The following is a 22,216-nucleotide window of genomic DNA, read 5'->3' on the forward strand; positions in this document are numbered from 1 at the left end:
TCCAAAGGTTAAGAAAGGGAAGGGAAGGGAAAGGCAAACAAATTGATGCCCCATCATTCATTGTTTCACAAATAATGTTGGAAATATTTATTCTGGTATCTATGATCTTGCATGTTCTAACTTTCTAGTTTTTGTCACAACAATTCCTATACATTTCTCTTTTGTTCTACTTAAATGGAACTCATTACTGCTCCCCACCCATGTCACATGCTTTCCTCTCTAGGTGCCTTTCTCTAACCTTATTCAAATCTATTCCCTCTCCCTAGTAACCAGTTCATTTTCACTATTTAAATTCATATGATTGAAGTGTGATTTACAAGCAAGGGTATGTGTATACTATGTTGCTTCAATTGTGTCCAACTCTTTGCAACCCTAAGGACTGTATGTAGCTGGCCAGACTTCTCTATCCATGGGATTCTCCAGGAAAAATACTGGAGTGGGTTGCTGTGACCTCCTCTGGGGATCTTCTTCTGACACGGGGATGGAGCTTGTGTCTCTTATGTCTCCTGCATTGGCAGGCATGTTCTTTATCACTAGTGGCATCTGGGAAGTCCTTACAAGCAAGTAGATGCACACATTTTAAATGTTTCAGTGAATTTTGACAAATTATCACTACATTCAAAATACAGAATGTGTCCACATGATATTATTAATGAATCTTTACTATCAAATTTGCTGTTACCTCTATACCCCTTCACATACACCCTAAAATGAGGCAAAGACTTATCTGTCTTCTAACACTACAGTTTTGACTTTTCTAGAACTCCATATACATGGATTGATATAGTACTTACCCTTTTTACTGATTTCTATCACTCAGCATACTGTTTTTTTTTTAAGTTTCATCTATGTGATTATTGCTAAGTAATAAACTATTGTACAAACATTACCAAAATTTGCTTCTCCATCTACTGTGGAACATTTGGTTATTTCCAGTTTTTGAATATTATAAATCAAACTTATGAATATATGTGTAAGTTTCTGTCTGCCTATATGCCTGTTTCTCTTTGATAATGCCTAGGATTAGGATTGATGAGATTGATCTTCCCAACCCAGGGATCTGAACCCAGTTCTCCTGCATTGCAGGCAGATTCTTTACCAGCTGAGCCACAAGAGAAGCCCAAGAATACTGGAATGGGTAGCCTATTCCTTCTCCAGTGGATCTTCCCGACCCCAGGGATCAAACTGGGGTCTCCTGCATTGCAGGTGGATTCTTACCAACTGAACTATCAGGGAAGTCCCAGGATTGATGAGCAACAATATTTAAGTTATTAAGAATTTGCAAAAATATTTCTCCAACTGGTTTTATCCCTTAAACTTCTATCAGAAATGTTTCTCAATTACTATACATATTCACCAATACTTGGTATAGTCACTCTTTCTTATTTTAACCATTCTAAAGGATGCTTATGTGGTATGTGGGTATAGCATGGTAGATTTTATGTGCATCATATATGTGTTAGGTGCTCAGTTGTGTCCAAATCTATTCAACCCCATCGACTGTAGCCCACCAGGCATCCCTCTGTCCATGGGATTCTCCAGGCAAGAATACTGGAGTGGATTGCTATGCCCTCCTCTCCAGGGGATCGTCCCAGCCCAGGAATCAAACCCAAGTCTCCTCTCCCTCATTGCAGGCAGACTCTACCATCTGAGCCTAATAATGCTGAGCATCTTTTCATGTGTTTTTTTAAGTGATTAATATGTCATATTTGGGCTTCCCTGGGGGCTCAGATGGTAAAGAATGCACCTGCCATGCAGGAGACCTGGGTTTGATCCCTGGGTTGGGAAGATCCCCTGGAGAAGGGAATAGCTACCCACTCCAGTATTCTGGCCTGCAGGAGTCAATGGACAGAGGAGACTGGCAGGCTACAGTCCATGAGATCTGTAATTAATTTTTTTAAGTAATTAATATGCCACATTTAGTGAAGTCTCTGTTCAAGTCATATATAAATTTTTACTGTTTCTTTTTAAGAATTCCTTAGAATTATGTTGTTTATGAATAAAGATAAATTTTCTGCTTCTTTTCTACCTACACACTTTTTTTTTTCCTTATATCATTGCACTGGTTAGGTCCTCAATACAACATTGAATACAAATGCTGAGAGTGGAATACACTTGACTTTTCCTCTATCCTGGGTAAATACATTTAGTCTTTCAACATTAAGTACAGTGTTAGCTAGTTTGCCAGGAGTTATTGTATTGTGCTTGTTGTTTATCATCAGTGGGAGTTAGATTTTGACAAAGTATTTTCTGGCTCTGTTGTTACAATTTAATGGTTTTAGTTTCTTTTTCTATTAATATTGTGAATTATACTAATTACTTATGATGTTAAATTAACCTTGAATTCCTGGAAACTGGTCAAAAATCTTTTAACTTGATACTTAGTCATAAGTTACTCCTTTAATATTGTTGGACCCAGTTAGCTAGCAAATATTATTTCTATGTTCATAAAGGATATTGGTTTGTGCTTTTGATTTTTTTCTAGCTTTACTGAAGTGTAATTAACATAAAGCTGTAAGCTATTTAAAGTGTACAACATGATAATTTGATATGTGTATACATTGTGAAAGAACTTCCCCCACTGAGTTAGTTAACATAACTATCACTTCACATATTTCCTCTTCTAGTTTTTGTAAAACTATGCACAAAATTGATATTTCTTCTTTGATGAAATTAGGCATTGGAGCCACATGGGTCTGGAATTTTCTTTGTGGGAAGTTTTAAACTACAAATCCAACTAACATAATAAATGTAAATGATTCAGGGTATGTATTTTCTTTTCTTTTTTAAGTGTTTTGCTAGTTTGAAAATTGTCTATTCCATATATGTTGAATTTGTTGGCAATAAGTTATAATAGTTTCCTGTTATGACTTATAGGGTCTTTTTTTCTGAGCTGTCTAGGGGTTTATACATTTTTATCTTTCAAAAAATAAGATTTTAGGTACATTTATTTGCCTCTATTTTTCTCCTTTACTTAACTGATATCTATTCACTTAAAATTTTTTATCCCCTTTCTTCTGCTTCCTTTGACTTTAATTGCCCTTTTGTGATTTTTGAGGTACAGATTTAGATTATTTCAGAATTTCTATTCCATGTAATGCTATAAATATTCTTCTAGGAGCTAAATAAAATACATTCTTCAGATGTGAATACATGCTTTTTTTAAACTTTCATTTAGTTCAATATATCTTCTAATTTTTCTTGTAATTTCCCTTTCAACTCATGGGTTATATGATACAGTGAGACAAAAACAAATGTTATTTGGAACTATAGGTAATAAATGAGATAGAAAATCATGAAAGATTGGTTTGAATTTGCCTATTAAAAGATACAACAATGCTTTTTTAGGAAACTGTATTAAATACTTCTGATTAAAATTATTTTTACTCAACACAAATTTTACATATATTCATGTCAGAATTTACACTAGATATTAAACAAAATAAATAAGAGAGAATTCCTCCTCTCAAGGTTATTTTAGTCTGCTGCTGCTGCTGTGAAGTTGCTTCAGTCATGTCCGACTCTGTGCGACCCCATAGACGGTAGCCCACCAGGCTCCCCCATCCCTGGGATTCTCAAGGCAAGGACACTGGAGTGGGTTGCCATTTCCTTCTCCAATGCGTGAAAGTGAAAAGTGAAAGTGAAGTCGCTCAGTCGAGTCTGACTCTTAGTGACCCCATAGACCGCAGCCTACCAGGCTCCTCCATCCATGGGATTTTCCAGGCAAGAGCACTGGAGTGGGGTGCCATTGCCTTCTCCTATTTTAGTCTGGGGGGAGAAAAAAGGCAAAATAGTCATATAGGGCAATGCTTTACAATAGAAATATTTGTATTTTTAATTTTTAGTAGCTACATTAATAAAGTAAATAAAAGTAAAATTAAGTTTAGATATATGTCAAATATTATTAAAATGTCATTTCAAAATGCAATCAATATAACATTACGAATGAGACATTTTGCTTTTTTTAGTACTAAGTCTCCCAATATACTCAGCTGGTAAAGAATCCGCCTGCAACCCGGGAGAGCTGGGCTTGATCCCTAGGTTGGGAAGATCCCCTGGAGAAGGAAAAGGCTACCCACTCCAGTATTCTGACCTAGAGAATTCCATGGACTGTATAGTCCATAGGGTCACAAAGAGTCGGACATGACTGAGAGACTTTTACTTCACTTCACTCCCAATATACAGAGTGTTTTTGATATTTATAGCATATGGTAATTCAGACTAGTTACATTTCAAGTGTTCAATAAGGGCACATAGCTGTTGGCTGCTATATTGAATACTCAGGTGGTATTAAAATATACCTGTTTATAAATATATAAAGTGTTAATTTAGTCCTCACAGAATGTGTCTCCATTACAATGAACACTTTGCATCCTAAAAAGATTAAGTAGTTGTTCCATGATCTGTCAGCAAATAAGTAAAAGAGATGTGATTTGAAGCAAAATTTTTCCAACTTCAAATTCTGTATTATTTCCATGACCCTTAAAACAGCTACAGTTTCTGGTTTTCTTGCCTCCTTCAAACTGCTGACTTCCCTAAATCATTATTTCCAATCATGTAATCAAATCGACCTGTTCTAGAGCTACTGAGCAGAGGGTTGTGGCAAAGTGAAAATCTCAATGATGTGAATAAAAGGTTAAAAACACAAATGTAACTGTGCTTCTCTTGACATATCCGGGAATCAAGATTTTATCCTTTGTAGTTTCTTTACTTCCTTAAAGAAATATACAAGTACATTGCAAAGATATGATAGCATGTTCTGGCTCTCCTAATCCTGAATCTAATTCCCTGCTTAGTGTTTTTAAAAATAGTTAGGATAATTCAATTTGGATAAGAATAATAGAATAGATTGAGTTTGATTAAAGTTATTAAAATGGGCTAAGCCTTTGGAGGAAAAGTTCTTTTTCCTTATTGACCAAAAAACTCAGAATAATTGGTAGGTTTAAGGGCCTTGCATCTAAGCAAAGTTACCTAAACATGTCACTAGTATGGACTAGACTTATTTTTAAGTCACTAGATCTATGTCATTTTGCGGCTTAGCTTTTTTGACCAAAGGAATTTTAACATAGCGAGGGTATGCATCTTAAAACCCATGCTAAAAATGAATTGAGTTGTGTAACAAATTTAGATTCACTAATCCAATCAATCACCAATACATATCTATGCATTTATTAAGTATAAGTGACTTGGTTATTGGAGTTGCTTATTAAAATCACAGGAGTTCTGCTGTCTAACTTTGTTTCTAATTAAAGGTCTTAATCTTTCAGGACTGTCCTCAGTTACTATAACCGAAACTATGAGTCTATGACTCATGCCCCATTGAGTATGTGAGGAACAAAATGATGCTTCTGCAGGAGTCCAGTAAGATGTATGGATAGGCACAAGCATTAGATTCCCCACAAAAATCCTGTGAGGAACTTTGCTTGAAATGTCTGCCAGTTCTTGGGTCTTCTCATACTTCTACCTATATCTGATTATGGGCACTATTATTTTAATTAAAAAATTATTGAAAGATTTTAAAACAGCTAAATGGAGTGATATGTGATATTTTTAGAGGGAAAGAGTCAATGAAGTTATATATGTATATATATATGTATAGTTTTACAGAGAGGCTTATAGAGTTTTATATATCTACATTTATGGCTTTATGTATATATAGAACAAACATATGCATCTGTAAATATATATATATACATAGATACACATTTTAATTTCACTGACCTATAATTTGGGTGGAATTCCAATTCCAATTAAAATTCTAATTTTTTGCTGGCATTCTTTTATAAATAAGCTATTCTTAGAATCTTTTTTTAATGAAGGATTCTGTTCACAGAAAAAATTTGTCCCAAACTGCCCAGTTTTGTGAGACCTGACTGTTAAGTTTTACCTCCAGCTCAGAACAAAAATTCTGGAGGAAAAATGCTGTATGAAAAGTGTTGAATATCCCTGCTTCCTTGGTTCCTTTGTTGGTGGGTGGGGTGGGGGGCAACTGGCATGAAACATCAATTGATGCATTACAGTTAATATAACTCACCTCTCTGTTCTAAGGTTATCCAAGTTTGCTAAGAAAACAAGTTGAGTGTTAGCATAGTTAGTTACTTAGGGCTTATTTTGATAATTAGAAAACTTTGTTAACCTATAAGACTGAACTTCAGCATGAAATTTCCTTCATCAAGAAGGTTCAAGATCAAGCAGCACATGTTGAAAATTGTGTCTTAAGTGAAATACTGACACATGATGCAGACAAAGGATGGACATGATTTTGCTCATATTAAAGCAGCACCTGACTAGGTTCAGAGTGTTGCTGTTCAAGACAATGAAATAGTTACCTGCACTTGGGCAAATGTGGGTGAAATGAGGTGTAAAATGTGCTCTGTTAAAAGTCATACCTAAGAAGAATGACAAAGATGTGAACATTGAAATGGAGAGCAATAAGGAAGGCAACGCTTATCAGAGCTGCTGATTACAGACACAGGTCATGAAACTGCAAAATAGCATTTATAGGCAGCAATCTCACAGGGCAGTATCCGTTCAGTTGTAACTGGAATCATATACATTTTTATTTCTGTTGCAATGATCACCCCTCTGCTAGTGCAAAAGTATGCTTGGAGCTTGGAGATGACTGAATTTGCTAATGTGAAAGGACTGGAAACTTATCAAAAGTAAAGTGCCTGCTCTATGGGGGAGAGAGAGGAGTAGAGGGCTTCTATGGGGGGTGATGGTGGTAACCCCAGTAATCTCTTGAGCAGAGAATACAGGGGCCAACTATTGACTTCGTTTGCCATGAAGCTGAAGCAAGGAAGGGAGAAACCTTAGTTAAAGCTATCCTTAGTAATCCTGCCTCCCAGTTATATTTCCCTCCTACTTGCTTCACTGTCTCCAAAACAAAACAAAATGGTTACTCAGAGTGGAAGCGATACATTGGGAAACTGGAATTGACATATACACACTACTATGTATAAAACATATAACTAATAAGGACCTAGTGTATACCACCAGGAACTCTATTCAATACTCTGTAATGACCTATATGGGAAAACACTCTAAAAAACAAGACTAGATATTTGTATATGTATAAATGATTCACTTTGCTGTACATCTGAAACTAACACCACATGGTAAATCAACTATACTGCAATAAAAGTTTAAAGTGAAGTTCCCTCTTTTCTTTATGTGCTTACAGTCAATATACCAAAGTTATTTTTCTATTATTTTTTAACTAAATTTAAAATTAAATACTCCCTATTGTATTGTCCAAATTTATTTCCTAGAAGACAGAGTACTTCCTTATTATTATGGCAAAGATTTTGGTGCTCCAAAGATTCTGACCACCAAAGATTTTGTGATCAAAAAAGACTAATAATAAATAATAATAATAAATAAAAATCCCTGACCAAATGATGTTTCAAAAAAGTTTATTTCTGTCTTGCAAGCTATGTATTGTTAAAAAAAAATCAATTGTATTTGGAAATCATTGAGTTTCATTGTGGTTATAGCTGGATTTTTTAAAATAATAGGCTCTAGACTTCCTGCTCTCAGGACCTGCTTGCTCTTTGTACCTCAAGTCCAACTGAATGTGGCCATTTTCTCTCACTCCAGGTGGTTCATACAAGCTGGGATTTGGTTCTCACCTTCAAAGAAAATGTCCTGAAGTAAAGCAGAGTTTTGGTGCAGTATTCAAAGGATACATTTTCTAGCTGCTGCTTGTGCCTACTTGTGTTCACTGCCCACTTTTCCAGGCTGGATTCTGCTCCTTCTAGGCTAAGATTCTGAGGCCTGCTGCCTTCCTTCTTAAGCCTGTGAGGTTCTCTGGTTCCTGTTAGCTTTGTAGGCTGCCCTGAGCATCAGTGACTTCTGATATCATAAGCATATACTCATATTCCAAGTCTGATTCTTTGGGTACTTGATCCTCAACTCAACCACTATCACCAACTTTCATACTCAAGGGGAGCCTGTCCCCATCTTTTTGGTTCCTTCTCCTAATGCCAGCTCCCCTGTTACACCTCCTGACATCTGAGCACATAAGCTGTTGCCCATGGCCTGGCACCAACGGAGTAACTGTACTGTCAAATTATTGAACATCTGGTGCTGTCTGGACTACCCCAAAGATGAATGTGAATGAAGCTGCTATTAGTTTGAAAAACCTTGGATCCCTGGTGGAAAAAAAATGAATAACCAGTAAAATTACAGAATTTTGAACTGAGTGTGACAATCTAATCAGCTCTCCTCTGGAATCACAATGAAAAGATGTGATTATACTTCTAATTAGGAAATTACCATAATTTGTATTGAAATAAATAACAATGTGAAAATTGACTATAAAAAAATAAAATCACAGTATCTAGACATCATTTTTGTGTGTATGTGTGTATAAAAAAGTAGACACATTTGCCTAAGGTAAAAACCAAGCAAGATTGTTATAGCCAAGCATAGTTCTAGAGTCTTCACATGTATTATATGACTTAATCTTTATATCCAATGAGTTAGGGAGAAACAGTTATCAGCCTGCTTCAGAAACACATTTCTGCAAGAAGAAGTTAAGAAATGTGCTCATATTTGCAGAAATGCTAATAAGCAAAGGAATTTGAATTCAGGCAGTCTGGTTTGCTGAATAGTATGGTCTTAACTATTAATATATTGCCCACTCTCTTACCAGTAAATGTAAAGGAAAAGATCAGGAAAGATACATTCCAGGGCATCAGTAGTGTTCATTCCTGGAGAGTGGATTAGGAGGGAGGAAAGATGTGAGAAAAACTTTACTTTCCCTTCTATAATTCTTCATTATTTTCATTTATGTAGCTCAAGAAAGAGTCATTAAAATTAGCAAAGTCCTTTCTTTGGTATAATTCCTACTGACTTTAAGGACTGGTTTTTGATAGAGTCATAGATAAATGACAATCTCAAATTTACATACAAGTCACAAGGGCAGTGCAAAGACATTTTGCCCTGATGATATTTGAGATTCTATGGCTCTACAACCCTTGAATATTTTAGTGTGTCTTCTTTACAAACAACACATCCTCCTAAGTAACCAGAATATCACCATCAAAACCAAAATATGACCACTGGTACATTACTGCTATCTAAGTCTGAGTAGTCATTTGGGCTTTGTCACCCAATAATATCTTATAGCAGAAGGATCACACAGAAAACCACAATACATTTAAGTATTGTTTCTCTTTAGTTTCATTCAATCTTTAACAATTCCTTGGTCTTGGCATTTATGATCTTGACATCTTTGAACGTTACTGACTAGTTATTTTGTAGCATATCCTTCTACTTAGAATGGGCTCATATCCCTCATGAAGTATTTACATAGGATACTGTTTTCTTGATTACAGGCTACAGCATGGCAAAATATTTTAACTTACCTAGTTATTGATGATGGTTACTTTGATCACCTGATTGTGTCCACCATCACTATAAAGTTACTCGTTATTTACTTGGGACTAACATGCATTCACAATAAACTGTGAAAAATTCTGAAGGAGATGGGAATACCAGACCATCTGACGCACCTCTTGAGAAACCTATATGCAGGTCAGGAAGCAACAGTTAGAACTGGACATGGAACAACAGACTGGTTCCAAATAGGAAAAGGAGTACATCAAGGCTGTATATTGTCACCCTGATTATTTTACTTATATGCAGAGTACATCATGAGAAATGCTGGGCTGGAAGAAGCACAAGCTGGAATTAAGATCACCGGGAGAAATATCAATAACCTCAGATATGCAGATGACACCACCTTTATGGCTGAAAGTGAAGAGGAACTAAAAAGCCTCTTGATGAAAGTGAAAGAGGAGAGTGAAAAAGTTGGCTTAAAGCTCAGCATTCAGAAAACTAAGATCATGGCATCTGGTCCCATCACCTCATGGGAAATAGATGGGGAGACAGTGGAAAAAGTGTTAGACTTTATTTTTTGGGGGGCTCCAAAATCACTGCAGATGCTGACTGCAGCCATGAAATTAAAAGACGCTTACTCCTTGGAAGGAAAGTTATGACCAACCTAGATAGCATATTAAAAAGCAGAGGCATTACTTTGCCAACAAAGGTCTGTCTGGTCAAGGCTATGGTTTTTCCAGTGGTCATGTATGCATGTGAGAGTTGGACTGTGAAGAAAGCTGAGCACTAAAGAATTGATGCTTTTGAACTGTGGTGTTGGAGAAGACTCTTGAGAGTCCCTTGGACAGCAAGGAGATCCAACCAGTCCATCCTGAAGGAGATAAGTCATGGGTGTTCATTGGAAGGACTGGTGCAGAAGCTGAAACTCCAGTACTTTGGCCACCCCATGTGAAGAGTTGACTCATTGAAAAAGACTGTGATGCTGGGAGGGATTGGGGGCAGGAGAAGGGGATGACAGAGGATGAGATGGCTGGATGGCAACACCGACTCGATGGGCATGAATCTGAGTAAAGTCCGGGAGTTTGTGATGGACAGGGAGGCCTGGTGTACTGCAATTCATGGGGTCGCAAAGAGTCGGACATGACTGAGCGACTGAACTGAACTGATGCACCATAGTATTGGTCTATCATTCCATTTCAATAGAATAGTGGAGACAGAAGCCAGATTTTGGATTTTAGTAGATTGAGGAGTACTTTGAAACTATGCACATATCCCTATTTCATTAAACTTCCAATTTTTCCGTTATATATGAGAGCATAGACACATGGATTCTGGTTTTATTGTTCATTCTTATTTTATTCCATGACTTATAACCCATTAATGATATTTAGTTTGATTTTAAATTGTCCTACATTTGGCCTGTGGTAGATACTTCAGGCTGGCTCTTATATCCTTTTGACATGTCTTCATCACTTTTTCTTTACTTTATAGCCCAAGATATTCTGAGTTCCTCTTTTTTTTTTCTCCTGTTACAGCCATGCTCCTTTCCATACAGAAGTGACACCAGAAACACTCGTTTGTTTTAGGCAAAAGACACAGATTTTTTTTTTCCTGAAAAACTTGTAGAAACAAATTCTAGGTGGAAGTGGAAACTGAAATCATAATCCAAGTATAGTCTTTCAAGGAAAAGACTAAAGAAGATTAAATACAGTGCATTTTACATTCATTCCAAAGTCCTTCTCAGAATCCCCTTTTGAAAAAAGTTTTATTTTTCTTTTCCTTTAATATTACCAAGACATTTTGTTTCCGAGAACTCTTGACCTATAGTCATTGCTATTACAGATCTCTGGATCTCAGGGGAAACTGTTGGGCTAAAACAAAACTAAAGTAAGGATCCCTAAACATGAGAGGATGAAACACAGATATATTTAGTCTCTGCACTCTCCATTGATCCAAACAAAAGAAACTGGCTTCCTATTTATATGCTTAAACATGACCTCAGGCACAGGTTGGAAAGCCTTCTCACTTATAGCAAAATCAATAGATGATATTGAATAAAATTTTTCAGTTCTAAAATGTATCACAGCCTGAATTATAAGTAAACAAGTAATCATTGAACAGCTTTCTAAAAACAGAAGGAAAATCTCAGTTGATTCCAATGCATAATCAATCTGTAATACATCACTATTATTTTATAAGCTATCCTATAATTGGGGCTTCCCTGTAGCTCAGTTGGTAAAGAATCTGCCTGTAACACAGGAGACCTGGGTTCGATCCCAGGGTCAGGAAGAACCCCTGGAGAAAGAAATGGCAACCTACTCCAGTATTCTTACCCAGAGAATCCCATGGACAGAGGAGCCTGGCAGGTTGCAGTCTATGGCGTCGCAAGAGTCAGACACAATTTAGCGACTAAAATCACCAACCATCCTACAATTAGATATACTTTATAATAACGATTATATAATCTGACTAATAATAGATAAAATATGTATTCATATATATATTGTCTTGCATTCTCCTTGAGAAACCTAGTGAGGCAAGTATTACTAGTCTCATATGACAGATGTAGAAGTGGAATCCAGAAAGTTTAAGAGATCCGCCACGATTGCCAAGCTGCTAACTGGTAATGCAGTATCTTCTAATTACAATTTCTTACTTCTCTTATAATCATCTCTACATACCGTCTCCCCAACCTTTACTTTTTTCCCAGTCAAAAATTTTTTAAAGACTATTTTTTTAGGGCAGTTTTTTACATTGACAACAAAATTAAGAGGAAAATACAGCCATTCCTATATACTTTCTGCCACCATATAAGCATAGCCTCCTCCATTCCAAATATAACCCCACTGGAATGGTTCACTTTTTAAAAAACAAGGATGAACCTTCATTGACACATCACAATAACCCATAGTTTCATGGTTTACCTTAGAATTCACTCAGTGCTGTACATTTAGGCTTCCAAGATGGCTCAGTGGTAAAGAATCCGCCTGCCAATGCAGAAGCATAGGAAACACGGGTTAGATCCCTGGGTCAGGAAGATCTCCTGGAAGAGGAAATGGCAATCCATTCCAGTCTTTGTGCTGGGATAATCCCATGGTCAGAGGAGCCTGGTGGGCTACAGTCCATGGGGACTGCAAAGAGTTGGACATGACTGAAGTGATTGAGCATGCATACATGATATACATTTAATAGGTTTGATCTTTTCATCATCTTCATAGCTGGTCTTCTCCAGAGCATCAAATAGCTGTACTCATACAGTATAGCCTTCTCAGATTGGCTTCTTAGTAATATGCATTTAAGTTTCTCTTTCTCTTTTTATAACTTGATAGTTCATTCCTTTTCAGCACTGATTAACAGTTCACTGTCTGGATGTTTCACAGTTTATTATCCTTTCACCTACTAAGGGGTGCATTGGCTGCTTCTAGGTTTTGTCAATTATGAATAGTTTCTATAAACATCTGTGTGAAGGTTTTAGGATACACATAAGTTTTCAGCTCCTTTGAGTAAATATCAAGGAGCACTACTGTCAGGTAAGACAGGAGAACATTTAATTTTGTAAGAAATCACCAGAGTCTTCCAAAGTGACTGCACCATTTTGCAGTTCTACCAGCAGTGGGTGGGACTTGGTGTTGCTCATTATTATCACCAGCATTTGGTGTTGTCACCAGGTTCAGCGTTCTAGGTTTTGACCATTATGATAGTTACACAACCACTTTTTAGGAAATCATTTTAAACTTTTAGTTGGGTTCAGTTGACCAGATTTGACACACAAGTCACTCGAAACTGATCAAAGTGATATTAAAGCATTAAGAGAATTACATTTAAAAAAATCTTTTTTTTTTTCTAAAACAAGTAGAATCAGTAGGCCCATGATTATTCATACATAATAAAGTATATTTTATCTCATGGGGCTTCTTAGTCATCAAATATGAAAAATTTGTTTCCCGGAGTAAAAGAAGGGGTGAAAAGCCATGATCCAGAGAGAAAAACTAAAAATTAATAATTTGACAATTTGTAACAGAAGTCATTGTGGCAGACAAGATTCTAAAGACAGAGGAAGCAAACTGAGATTTGACTAGTCATGAAATTTGATGTTGATTATTTGTTTATTCTAAGTATTGTTTCAGCTTCAATTATATCAAACACTGTCACAGCTGTTGTAAGAAAGCACTTAATTTATAGAGTCAATAACCAACAGGGAACTCAAAAGTTGTGTTTCATTTTGAAAATTCTGCCTATTTGGGCAGATAATGCAAAATGTTTCTATCAACCAGTGTGTTAAAATTTTACATAATTGTCTTTTTGGCCACATTAGGTCTAAGACAGGAGAGAAACAAGATTTCATAGTCCTTTTTAAATTAAGTGATTTCTTCACAGCATTCCCAAATATTCAAGAAGGCGAAAAATATATTTTCGACATTTGTTCCTTCTCCAAATTGTATTTTCTGTAGAAGCAAGACAAATGAAAGACATGTTTTTAACTACCCCATACTGTTCAGAGCACTGCAGTTTGTGAATTTTTAAGTGGAAATGGAAATTGTTTTTATTTCCCTGATTTTTATTTGCAAGTTTCATGCCCCAGACCTGTGTGCCTTCTGATCAAATGTGACAGCTAGAAGTAGCAACCCATTTAAGAGTGACACATTGTGTTATACTCAGCACATCTCTAGTTTGGGGAATTAAAGAACAAAAAAAATATGCAAACAGAGGAGGGAGAAATATCATTTATCTTGATTTTTTTCCCCCTCTACATCTAAGTTAAAAGTAAACCTACATGCTATGACACCACTTATGATTCAAAATAAATGAACTGGGTTAGAAGCTCCTGTGTTTATTCCTGTTGTCTCTTTCCTGAATATTCTACCTCAATGTTGCCTAACTTTCCCTGCCAAAAGCTAAGCAAAAGAAGCCATACAAAAGATTAGAGGAAGTAGAAAAATTCTCAAAGGGATAACTGATTTATATTTCCACCTGTAAAAAGCCAAGTGCCTCTGAATTTAACTTTTTTTTAAAATTTAACTTCTTTACGCAGAACTACAAAAACATCACGTATGAAACCTGAAATTATATCAAACACGGCTGGCAAGCTCAGGTTACCGACTTGTTTAGTTAGGTCTGATTTCTAAATCTATATTCAAATATATTATTCCTTCCTGTGAGGAAGAAAAGAAGATTCAGACTCCTTTATTTTGTTATTGTTGTTGTTGTGTTTTAATTTAGGTTTGGGGAGATATTTTGTTTCCTCATAAATAAATGCATGAATAAAAACCCCCTTATTCTTATCTTGGAACATTAGAATAATGCAATTTTGTCTTGGGGTATTTAAAATGAGTTTTAACAGAATATCTAACATTGGGTTTTGCTAAAATGCATCTGAGACAAATATTTGGATACAGGTGTTGTTTTGGGGGAAGGTAATCCCAGGAAGCAAAACTGATAGATGAGGAAAGTAAAATGCAAAAGGGAAGGCAAACAGAAGGCTGCATGAGTGAGTTGACCATCGCTAAGGACAACTAGTACTCTTCCACAGTTGCCCCTGGGAAGTCTAATAAAATACATCTTAGAACTGCCTACCCAGGTGATGAAAGGCAAGAGGCTTTGACCGTTAGTGCCTGTACCACTTATTAAGATAGGCTCAGGAACTATTAATCACTCTGGACTTCCTGGGTACACAAGCATGAATTCTGATTAGGATGTGGCAGGGTTTCATATACAGTGGTGTCAAAGAAGTACCATAGCGGAAATCAAGAAGTATTCAGTGTGTTTTGAGGTGAGGATCTGCATTAGGTCTGTGTAATACAAGCCTTCTAGCAGTTTGCCAGAGGCTACAGTTAGCATTTGTTACATAATAAATAAGGTTAGTACCGTTGGATCTGCTGGGTCATATGGCCTGCATAATTGAGAATCCTGTCCATAGTCTGGACCTGTAACTTGGACCTGGAATTACAAAGCAGCTTCTTTCTCTGGACCCCACTTAGATTAGTAGAGTTCGTTAAGTCACCCATTAATATAAAAGTCTGCCAAATCTGGCTCATGGGCCAAATGCAATCTGATACTTAAAAAAAAAAAAATTCCTATTGCAACAGTAGCACACCCATTTGTTTATGTCCCATCTATTGCTCCGTTTGTGCTCTCAACAGCAGAGTTGACCAGTGGCAACAGAAAGCATTTGGTTTGCAAAGCTTAAATATTTACTAATCTTATTTTCAGAGAAAAAGTGTGTTAACTTCTAGAATAATCAATGGGAGAGAGGGAGATTTTCATAGATGTAGTATATGTGTCCAACATTGGAAAACAAAACAAAACATCAAGTGATGTGGCTTATGAAAAGTAGCTGTTGCAGTGTGCAACTTTTCTCAATGTGGAAGGTGCCATATTAGAGCAATTCTATTAAGTCCTTTTCAGGCTGCCCTGGCGGCTCAGCTGGTAAAGAATCTGCCTGCAGTGCAGGAGACAGAGGTTTGATCCCTGGGTTGGGAAGATCCCCTCCAGGAGGGCATGGCAACCCACTCCAGTACTCTTGCCTAGAGAATCCCCATGGACAGAGGAGCCTGGCGGGCTATAGTCACAAAAAGTTGGACACAACTGAATGACTAAGCACAGCACATTAAATCCTTTTCATTGATTTAACTGATATTAAATACAGTTGACTCTGAACATCACAAATTTGAATTGTGGGGGTCTAGTTACACATGGATCTTTTTCAATAAATATGGTGACTGCAGCCATGAAATTAAAAGATGCTTACTCCTTGGAAGAAAAGTTATGACCAACCCAGACAGCATATTAAAAAGCAGAGACATTACTTTGCCAACAAAGGGCCATCTGGTCAAGGCTATGGTTTTTCCAGTAGTCATGAATAGATGTGAGAGTTGGACTATAAAGAAAGCCTAGCACTGAAGAATTGATGCTTTTGAACTGTGGTGTTGGAGAAGACTCTTGAGAGTCCCTTGGACTGCAAGGAGATACAACCAGTCCATTGTAAAGGAAATCAACCTTGAATATGCATTGGAAGGACTGATGTTGAAGCTGAAACTCCAATATTTTGGCCACCTGATGCGAAGAGCTGACTCACTTGAAAAGATCCTGATGCTGGCAAAGATTGAAGGTGAGAGGAGAAGAGGGTGACAGAGAATGAGATGGTTGGATGGCATCTCTGACTCAATGGACATGAGTTTGAGTAAACTCTGGGAGATGGTGATGGACAGGGAGGCCTGGTGTACTGCAGTCCATGGAGTTGCAAAGACTCGGACACAACTGAGCGACTGAACTGAACTGGGGCATTACATTTTAAAACTGTATTAGTCATAGATGAGTATTGATCCATTTTCATAGGCATTTAACAACATAACTGAAGTCTCAGAGTGGGATGTGAAGGGTTCATTGCATGGGTTCAAAGCAAGGGGATATCAGGCTGCACCTGTGTAAAGCCAGTAATCCCCACCCCTAACTAGACAGGAGAACTGATGAACCTAATGGGAGATGCTCAATACATTATATACCAATCTGGAATTTACCTGTTTTTGAGTTTTGATAAAAATAGCTAAAACCATCATAACAGATATATATTACATATACAGTTGGCCTATCATTTCAATAGGTTGCACATCTGCAGATTCAACTAACTTCAGATGGAAAATATTGGGAAAAAATTCCATTAAGTTCCAAAGAACAAAACTTGAATTTTCCATGTACCTAGCAACTATTCACATAGCATTTACATTCCATTAGGTATTATAATAATATAGAGATAATTTATAGTACATGGGATTATGTGCAGTAGGTTATATGCAAATACTATGCCATTTTTAAAAACAGCCTTGAGAATCCATGGATTTTATTATCTGTGGAAGTCCTGAAAGCAATCCCCAATGGATACCTGGGGACAACTGTATTTATACTTCTAACAATCCAGCTTCAGGTACAAAGATGTAATCCAAAATCAAACAAACAAAAAGACAAAAAAAATTCAAGTGATTCTACTATAAATAACAATCAATTTAGAGGAAGCAATGGAATGTTTTATGCTTTTATAATTAGGCAAAGGAACTGAATAGACATTTTTTCCAAAGATGGCATACAAATGGCCAACATGTTTATATATACATGTGTTCGATGTCTCTAATCAAAGAAATGAACATCGAAGCCACAATGAGATATCATCTTTTATCAGAATGGATTCATCAAGAAGACAAGAGATAACAAATACTCATGAGGACTTAGAGAAAGAAAAAAACCTGTTTATTATCAGAGGAAATGTAAATTGGTACAACCGCTGTAGAAAACTGTATGGAGTTTCCACAAAAAAATAAAAGGAACTACCATGTAATCCAGCAATTCTAATTCTGGGTATTTATCTGAAGGAAAAGAAAAAATATTTGCACGCCTATATCCATCACAGCATTATTTACAATAGATAAGACATGAGAAATACCTAGGTATTCATCAATGAATAAATGGATAAAGAAAATACATTACACTCACACATTACTCAGTCATAAAAAAGAAAAAAATCCTATTATTTGGGACAACATGGATAGACCTTGAGGGCAACCATTTTAAGGAAAATAAACCAATCAGAGAAAGACAAATACTGCACAGAACCACTTATATGAGGAAAGTTAAAAAAAATCATAGAATATAAAAGTGGTTGTTGGCAGCTGGAGGTGGGGGACAGGGGGAGGTTGGTTAAAGGATATAAACTTTCAGGTGTAGGATTAGCAGTCTGAGGATCTGAAATATGGTGACTATACTTAATGGCACCATATTATACAAAACTGACTCTTGAACAACATAGGTTTGAAATGTCTGGGTCCCCTTACATATAGAATTTTTTCAGTAGTAAACACTGCAGTACTTCATGATCTGTGGTTGGCTGAATTTCAGGATCCAGAGCAACTGAAGATCTGGAGGGCAGATTATAAATTGCACTGGGATTTTTGACTGTGCAGAGGATCAGTATTCTTAACTCTGGCATTGTTCAATGGTCCACTGGATTTGAAATTTGCTACAAGTAGAAGTAAATGTTCTCACCAAAACAAAAGCAAAATGTGAGATGATGTGAAGATATCAATTAACTAGATGGTGGGAATCTTCTCATAGTGTATGAAAACAAATTTTTAGAAAAAACAAAGTAATGTTTTATGTGTGTGTTATTTTGCTGTGAGGGCAGCTCCAGATGTTGTAGAGTTGCAGTGTCTAAAACTAATAGGGAGCTCACCATCTTTCACGTTAAATTCACAGGCGATAAGTTGAAGAAAACAAAACTGTTGTAGAGTGAAGTATGTCAGACACAGAAAAACAAATGCTGTATGATATCACATACATGTGGAATCTAAAAAATACAGCCAACAACACCTCATGGGAAATAGATGGGGAGACAGTGGAAACAGTGTCAGACTTTATTTTTTTGGGCTGCAAAACCACTGCAGATGGTGACTGCAGCCATGAAATTAAAAGATGCTTACTCCTTGGAAGGAAAGTTATGACCAACCTAGATAGCATATTAGAAAGCAGAGACATTACTTTGCCAACAAAGGTCATCTGGTCAAGGCTATGGTTTTTCCAGTGGTCATGTATGGATGTGAGAGTTGGACTGTGAAGAAAGCTGAGCACCGAAGAATTGATGCTTTTGAACTGTGGTGTAGGAGAAGACTCTTGAGAGTCCCTTGGAGCAAGGAGATCCAACCAGTCCATCCTGAAGGAGATAAGTCCTGGGTGTTCATTGGAAGGACTGATGCTGAAGCTGAAACTCCAATACTTTGGCCACCTCATGCGAAGAGTTGACTCATTGGAAAAGACTCTGATGCTGGGAGGGATGGGGGGCAGGAGGAGAAGGGGACGACAGAGGATGAGATGGCTGGATGGCATCACTGACTCCATGGGCATGAGTTTGAGTAAACTCTGGGAGTTTGTGATGGACAGGGAGGCCTGGCGTGCTGCAATTCATGGGGTTGCAAAAAGTTGGACACGACTGAGCGACTGAACTGAACTGAATTGAGTGAGTATAATAAAAAAGAAGCAAACTACTGGTGACTAGTGGGGAGAGGGAAGGTGGGGAGGAGCAATGTTGGTAGGGAATTATAGGCATGAAATAAGCTATGAGGATATATGCTACAATAAATATAGTTATTATTTTATAATAATTATAAATGGAATATAGCCTTTAAAAATTGTGAATCACTATATTATGTACCTATAACATGATATTATATGCTAATTATACTTCAAAGTTAATAAATACATAAAATTAAAATAGTAAAAAACAATAATAATAGTAATAAAATGGAGCTATAGCTCTATACACTGCATCAATTGAAAGGAGATTTTTGAGACATGTGGAAATTTGAATACTATGGATATTTGATACTATGAAGACATTATATTTAAATATTTATGATATAATGGTATTGTGATTTAAAATAAGAACTTTTTTAGAGATACATACTGAAATTTTTATAGATAGAATTATATGATGTCAATTTTCCTTTAAAGTAATACTAAGAAAGGGAAATAATTAGGGTGTGAATAAAGCCTAATTGGCAGTGAGTTAATGATTCTTAGGACTAAGTAATAGGGTTTCATTATACTATCCTGTTCACTTTCATATATGTTCAATATTCTCCAAAATGAGTGAGTAAGTGAAAGTCTCAGTTGTGTCTGACCCTGTGACCTCATGGACTATATGATCCATGGGATTCTCCAGGCCAGATTACTGGAGTAGGTCACATTTCCCTTATCCCAGGGATCTTCCCAACCCAGGGACTGAACCTAGGTCTCCTGCATTGAAGGCAAATTCTTTACCAGCTGAGCCACAGAGAAGCCCAAGCATACTGGAGTGGGTAGTCTATCCCTTCTGCAGGGGATCTTCCCGACCCAGGAATTGAACTGGGGACTCCTGCACTGCAGCTGAATTCTTTACCAACTGAGCTATCAGGGAAGCCTGTAAAACTTTAAAAAGTGAAAAGAGAAACTTCAAATGGAAAATACCAGGGAATTCCAAATATAACACCTTAAACTGTAAAATTTCTAAAAAGAAAACTTGATGGGATAAAATATTTTGACTTTGGTTTAAGCAAATATTTCTTAATTACGACACTAAAAGTATGGTAAACTTAAAGGCAATAACAATAAATTTGACTTATCAAAAACATTTTGCTTTTTGAAAGATAATAAATAGCACTTTATCATTGAGAATAAAACTCCAAGCCACTGACAGAGAGAAAAAATTTGCAAATCACATATCTGGTAAAGACTTGCATCTAGACTGCAGTGTCTCAAAATTCAACAAAGTAACAATTTAAGAAAAAAAGGCAATGTTTTGAATACTTAGAGAATCTACATAAATGGCAAATATAAAAAGAAAATGATATCTAACATCAGTCATTAGAGAAAATCAAAACCACTATGAGATTTACTATACATCAAGTAGGCTCTCTAATATTTTTAAAAAGGACTATCCCAGAACTATTTGCCAGGATTTAGTGTACCTGAAAGCCATATGCACTGCTGGTAAGAATGTAAAATGAAGCAGTCCTTTGGAAAATAGTTTTGCCATGCTTAAAGTGAAATGCACACCTATTTTAGCACTTTGCCATGCTAGTTATAGGTATTAAGAGAAATAAATGCACATGTCCATACAAAGAATTGTACATGAATGTTCATAGCAACTTTATTTGCAACAAAAACTGAATCATAATAGGTAATTGATAAAGAAACTATGCTAAAGCCATACACTAAAATACTAACTAAACAGTGGGAAGAAAATGAACTGTTATTCTGGTAATCATATGGATGAAGGTCAAAATAATTACGCTGAGTGAAATACCAGCAAAACAGAGTACATACTGCATGATTCCTCTTACATAAAATTCTAGGGAATGGAAATGAGTATTAGCAGACAACAGATCAGCAGTTGCCTTGGGCTGGCAGGAGATGGAGCAGAGAGGTGCAGGAGGTAGGGACTGCAAATGGGCATAAAGACATTTTGAAGTTTGGGTATGTTTTCCTTTTCTTGATAATGCAGATGATTTCAGGGTATATGCAAATGCAAAACTTAACCTGAGAAATTGATATGTTCAGTTTGTTACAGTGCCATGAAGCATGTGTGCTCAGTCATGTCTGACTTTTTGCAACCACATGGATTGTAGCCTCCAGGGTCCTCCCTCCATGGAATTTTCCAAGCAAGAATACTGGAGTGAGTTGCCATTTCCTTCTCCAGGGAATCTTCCCATCCAGGGGATAGAACTCACGTCTCTTGTGTCCCCTGCATTGACAGGCAGATTCTTTACCAGCTGAACAGTGCCATATGTTCCAATAAACCTGCTTTTTAAAACTCAGAGGATACAGCAGAATAAATCTGGAAAATTGGAGTTTTTTCAATTTGAAGTTTAAATTGCTTGCAGTTTGCTTACTTTAAGAATTTAGTATAAGAATGTTTGTTTAAGAATAAAGTACAGTTTTGTAGCCACCCAGTGGTCATCCTTTCCTGTTTTGATAATGGCATACTTATTCCTATGTGGGTAATTTACTCTTCCTCGTTGTGTGCAGTCCCAAAGAGACCCTCAATAAATTTCCCTGACCCTCTTCATTAAGGAGGAGACATATAACCAAAATAGAATTAGTGGATTCTGTATCTCCCCAGGCATTGATTTTTAAGTGAAGAGATTTAAGGGGACTAAAGCAGTTAGAGTTTATTAATCTTGGCTGTAAAGACTTAAAGCAAAATAAAACAAAACTGCAAATGAGTTTCTATAACTAGAACCCTGAAGCTTCCTGTTGTTTTTTGAGCCTGGTTCCTACTGTTTTCTGAGTCTGGTTCTATATCCATTTCCCCCACCCACTGCCTTTTTAAAAATTCTTTGAGCTAGTT

This window comes from Odocoileus virginianus, chromosome 1 (genome assembly GCF_023699985.2).
Source record: "Odocoileus virginianus isolate 20LAN1187 ecotype Illinois chromosome 1, Ovbor_1.2, whole genome shotgun sequence".
Lineage (NCBI taxonomy): Eukaryota > Metazoa > Chordata > Mammalia > Artiodactyla > Cervidae > Odocoileus > Odocoileus virginianus.